The following is a 6,220-nucleotide window of genomic DNA, read 5'->3' as shown; positions in this document are numbered from 1 at the left end:
TCTATTAGAATGAAGACAGATAATAATGATATGTATGGCTGTATTTACATTAGAAAAAGAAAGAAAAAAACTCAGAAAATGAGATAAGAGATATTGACATCACTGATATCATTTTTAAATCTAAGTCAGAACTCAATTATCGGTTGTATTTGCTGTTTATTTAAAAAGTTACTTGGAGAGTCTTTCAAGGTGCTTGCAGCAGTGAAATTATTTGCCTGTGTTCAGCAGCAGGGAATGAAAACAGAGTTGTTTGGTCCATTACAAAATGTTAAAAACAGTAAGAATCTTAAAGGAACCACATAAACACCCCATAGGCTATAAAGATGCCTTGCAAGCCATAAAAATGTTCTCAAAACCTCACACCACAAAAGAACTAATTTGCACACCAGGTACGCAAGAAAAAAATTCATACACATTCAGAGGAATTAACCAACTCAAGATAAGAAAATGTCTAGAGTGATCAGAAAACAAATGCAAAATATTTAAAGACATGAAGTATCTATATAATTTCCTCACCTCTTCACTCCGCAAAATAGGATGACACTTAACCTACCATCACACCATTTAGGAAAAAAAATCATACTGCACCATATGCTTTCATTAATATGCTTTTCCAAACAAGAAAACAGAGAAAAATGAAACTGTAACAGAGATGTTAAGTTTCCGTTTAGGTTACCAAATATTTATGGGCCTTACCATAGGTTAATGCATGTGCTTTTGTGTCTGTTTCTATTGCTAATTATGTGATCTTGGAAACAGTACCTTTTATAGGTTTCACTACAAAAAAAACCCTAAGATTTGATCATAGAACAAACACGTGTAGTGTCTAATGCTTACAACAATCCTTTGCAGTTTTCAAAGCGTTTTTATAAAAAAAAATTATTTTGTCTTGTTCAGAACAATCCTATTAATAGGTATTAGTGTCTATATTTTACATTTAAGCAAGCTGGAGTTCACTAAGGTCAAGTTCCTTGAAATGTACAAATAGATACTAATGTATATTTAAAACACACTTTAAAACTACCATCCAGAAAAGGACTTGGCATTTAAGAGGTATAGATGTGATACCTGCCTGATTTGTAGAGTGAGAGTAAACAGTCAACTACGATTAGGAGCAGACAGTTACAAGTATTGTTTTTTAAAAAGTCACGGGACAAAAATGAATATAAGCCACTATATTTGTCAGGGTTCTACTGAAAAAAATATAAATCTGCTCTACCTAGTTTGAGCAAAAAGTGGTTTAATTCCTTGAACTTTCTAAATCATTAGAGTGCCTTGAGAGGTAAACCCTGGGCGAGCCTCCAGGAATGACTCCAGGAAGGGCATCAGAGATGCCACTTGCCCAGTATGCCATCTTCTCTGCCTTTCCAAAGTCACAGAGGCCAGATGATTCTTCTTCATTTTCCAGCAGAGTTCATGATTAGTTGTAATACTCCTCTTCTAGGAAGATTTTGCAGAACCACCTCCACCCCAGATTTATGCCACTTCTGTAACCTCTATGATATTAATATAATGCAGAATCCATTTGTGTTCCATTCTATTTATTTGTTTCAATGTGCACTACTTCTAAACTCAGTTCTTAAGGATGTGGTCTCTTTTTAGCTATATCCCTAAGTGTTTATCACAGGTCTTGAATTATAGTAGGCCCTCAATAAATGTTATTACTTACTTCATATCAGCCATAATTCTAAGCACTTTCATGAATTAACTTATTTAATATCCATAATTTCTCTGTGAGAAAGATCCAGTTATTATCCTCATTTATTTATTTTTAAAGATTTTATTTATTCATGAGAGACACACAGAGAGAGAGAGAGAGAGAGAGGCAGAGATATAGGCAGAGGAAGAAGCAAGCTCCATGCAGGGAGCCCAACATGGGACTCAATCCCACGTCTCCAGGATCACGCCCTGGGCTGAAGGCAGCACTAAATCACTGAGCCACCCGGGCTGCCCTATTATCTTCATTTAAACCTAGGCAGTCCAGATCCAGAGTTCACATCCTAACTACCATGCCACCTTTCCTCATTGTAAAGGTAACGTCTTCTCAAAAAAGTTTCAGGAGATTCGATGAAAGCGGTTTAAAAAAATAGATGATAGATAGATAGATAGATAGATAGATAGATAGATAGATAGATGATAGATAGAAGATAGAATAAAGTGAAATAATAAAGGAAAACATGAATAAAGGAAACACTGAAACTCCACAGATTCAATCAAGTTATAGAGACTGAACTAATTTGATGGATCTTTAATGAAAAGCTTTTTTATTATTTATTTATTTATTTTTAAATATTTTATTTATTTATTCATGAGAGACACACACAGAGAGAGGCAGAGACACAGGCAGAGGGAGAAGCAGGCTCCATGCAGGGAGCCCGATGTGGGACTCGATCCCGGGACTCCAGGATCATATTCTGAGCAGAAGGCAGACACTCAACCTCTGTGTCACCCAGGCATCCCATAATGAAAAGCTTTTTTAAAGCCACTCTATATTGAAATAAATAGTCATCTATCATAATTTATTGCTTTTTACAATTAAAAAACAAAGCTAGAATCCTGTTTATAAAGGCTTTAAATGTGACATCCTATGAAAGAATTCAGATATGGTAGATGACAATTTAAAAGAGCTCACCACTCCCTGATCTGAAGCTTGATGGGATAAAGTGAGTTGTAGATGGAAAGATTTGTGGGGAATGTGACTAGAAAACAGTCTTTTAGGAGTGTGGGTAGAAAGTCTATTGTATTTTAAGAACACTTAAATAGTTTTTCAGTAAATGTTAGATATCAAGGCAACTGAAAAAAAAAAAAAAAAAGCAGTAGAGTAACCAATTTTCTCTTTCTCCACGAAAGCATTATTTCAGGAAGCAATATCTGAAAAGGCATGCAGCATAATAGAGAAGGCAATGTGAGGATCCTGGACAACCCGGAAATTGGATAATCAGGCCCATAGCTATAAAACAGAAACTATTGCTTTGCAATAATTCATATTAACTACTCATTTCAATGGCTTTTTGGGGAATAGTGCAACACTCCTATAATCCATTCTTTACCAACTGAAGAAAAGGAGGGTTAGATGACTCAAGACTGCTCATAGCAAGGCAGTTGCAATTTTGAGACCATTCCTTCATGCCCATGAGTCAGCTCTCTGCTCACCTGGGGAGGATTCATTTCCTCTTAAAGGAACAAACACCACATAACAATTGCTTAACATTCCAAAACCTAAATGAAAATTCTGTGAAAAGAATAACTACTTCCTGAAGACTTTTCTAAGCCAATCTCATAAATATTTTATTTGGTTCAAGATAATTGCGTTGGTCTTTTAGCCACTAGTAGAAAAAAAAAAGAGAGATAAACTATATCAAATCTTTTTTTATTGGCCATCTCTGCCACCAAATTGTTGGGGCCAGGCGGGAAGGGAAACTCCTCAAGATGGCGGATACGCCAAAATGGCTGAGGTTCCTGTCACCACCTCCACTTGGGACGTCAATGGACCAATGACCTGCTGACAGCTTGAGCAGACCCTTACACCTCTCCTTTGGACTTCCCGAACCGAACCCAATGCCCTTCAAACCCCAGAGGAGGAAGTCACCTTTGACTGGTCGAATTGCAATCCTTCCTTTGCATAGTGAGGGTCACTCTGACTGGTTGGATTGCAATCCTTCCTTTGCATATGAGCCAACCAATAAGAAACCGTTCTGCCTTACAACGTTATGTAAACCCCCTACCACCTTGTCTTGGCACGACTTCCTCGACTCACTCTCTTTCCCCCGTGAGTCGTGGAACCTCGCCTGAGGGTGCCTGCAATAAAATCTGTTCTTGGACCCTCGCTTGCCTTGGTGGTCTCATTTCCATCTAGTTACTAAAAAACTTAACACAAATATACCTTTATTAAGACACAATCTTAAATATCTTTCTTCATAAGACTGTTGACATTATTCATGTTTACTATAACATTTACATATAACCAAAATAATAATAATATCAATAATAATAAGTTATTGGGCCAAAGGTTCATTCTAATACTTCTGATCCTTCATTTTCAGGAATGGTATGCACCTGTTTTGTATGTTGAGAATTGTTGTGACACCTAGTGTAGTCAAGACAATATACTAATAGTAACTTATTTAGGACCAGATAATACCTTTCAACTCCATTGTATATAATATAGATTCAATTATGTCAAACGTGATGTACAGAAATCTCTGAGCTACTGAGGGAGCCAACCAAAATTTCAGCATTCAAATCTAACCATTGCTTAAATGTTGCTATTTATCAAACAAATTCAGCACCCTCAGGAATTTAAACTTTACAGAGTCTTAATGTGTGAAATGTATAAGCTGAAGCAATATTCACAAATTTAGAAATCCACCAAGCTCCAGTGTTTCAAAGATAAGATAACTTTACCCTCTGGTAAAAAAAAAAAAGCTGAGACAAAGCTATTTGCATCTATTGGCTCTGCATTATAATTAGTAGCAACCTTTCATTCTTGATGGGCTCTGTTTGGATGACAGATTAAATGGCTCTCTTGCTCACTGATGACAAAACTCTATTGTATTACCAAATTTTGATGATAAATTTTTATCAAAATGTTCATGGGCTCTATTGGCAAAAATGAAGAGTAAAGATATATAAAGTGGTTTTGACTTGTCTGTCAATTATTTTAATGATGACTAAGATATTCTCATTTTGTTAAAGTTCCATTACTAAGACACCTAAGAATCTGAACCTTTAGTTATGCTTTCCTGTATTTCTCCTTCCATCCAACCTGTCAGTAACAGGTCACAGCCTAAGACAGCAGTTCTTAATGAGTGGCAGTGGATACATGATTATTTTCATAATAAACTAAAATGCAATTTGCCCTTTCACTCCCTTTTTTCATAAATGTATGGTAGAGTTTTCCAGAGACTTTATGATGTATGATGACATCATCACACTGATAGTTAATGGAAAGAATGCCTGTGTATTCTGTTATGTTCTAGATTTTGTTAAAGTAGAGTTTAGGGTATATATAGAAGTACACAGGTTCAGATTTAACTCACTTTTTTCTCAGTACCTCTACTGTATTGTTACTATGTTCTTGGTTATACAAGCTATAATCTCTATAACTTCATAATCACACAATGAATCATTACCTTAAAATCTCTAAATTTTTCTTATTTCCTTATTACCTCCTACATAGAAATAAAACAAGTAAGTTTACTACATAATTTTGATCTGTAAAAATAGTGAGTAAGGGACAGGCAAGTCTAGGTAGTAAGGCTAGGTAGGGGGCCATTGAATCAGGCTCACAAAAATCCCAAAAATGTGGAGTTGAAAGGGAACCAGAGATAAACAAAGCAGGCCATACAGTCCTAGGTGACAGAGGTGGGGTCTTGTTATAATAGCTACTTGTGACCAATAAAGAATAAAGGAAGTAAGCCATTGAAGGTGTTATCACTAGTCCTCACACAAGGGTGAGGACTCAATAGAGATGTTAAAAGGATTTAGGTTCCCTGGTTGGCTTTTTTTTTTTTTTTTTAAGTTTTTATTTATTTATTCATGAGAGAAACACAGAGAGAGAGGCAGAGACACAAGCAGGCTCCATGCAGGGAGCCTGAGGTGGGACTTGATCCCAGGTCTCCAGGATCACACCCTGGGTGGAAGGTGGTGCTAAACCACTGAGCCACCCAGGCTGCCCCTGGTTGGCTTTCAATAAAAGACCAACCCCACAAGCCCCCAGTGACAACCCTGTTGGGACCCCTTTCACTTCTGAGAATTTTCTCTGTATCCTCACTTAATAAAACTCTATCACTTTACTCACTCTCCTTCATCAGGATAGTCATTCTTCCAACTCTGTGAGACAAGAACCTAGTTCTACTGCTTCAATAGTTGATAATTTTTCAGAAACTAAATTTTACATTTTAAAATTTTAATTGTAAATTTAAATTTCTAAATTTACATTTTCTAAATTTTCTAAATTTTACAATTTATGTAGAGATGTCATTGTTTTAGGATTTAAAAATATTTAATTCCAAATTAAAGAAAGAATCTTTTCTTATGGATCATCAGTTTTATTGATTGATTGATTGATTGATTGAGAAAGAGAGAGAGTGCGAGCAGGGTGAAGGGCTGGCTGAGGGAGGAGAGAGAGCCTAGCATGGGCACCATCTCATGACCCTGAGGTTACTGACCTGCCTGAGCCAAAACCAAAGGCCAGATACCCAGACAACTGAGCCACCCA

This window comes from Canis lupus, chromosome 32 (genome assembly GCF_003254725.2).
Source record: "Canis lupus dingo isolate Sandy chromosome 32, ASM325472v2, whole genome shotgun sequence".
NCBI lineage: Eukaryota > Metazoa > Chordata > Mammalia > Carnivora > Canidae > Canis > Canis lupus.
The sequence above is the reverse complement of the archived record's forward strand: the minus strand, read 5'-3'. Positions refer to the sequence as shown.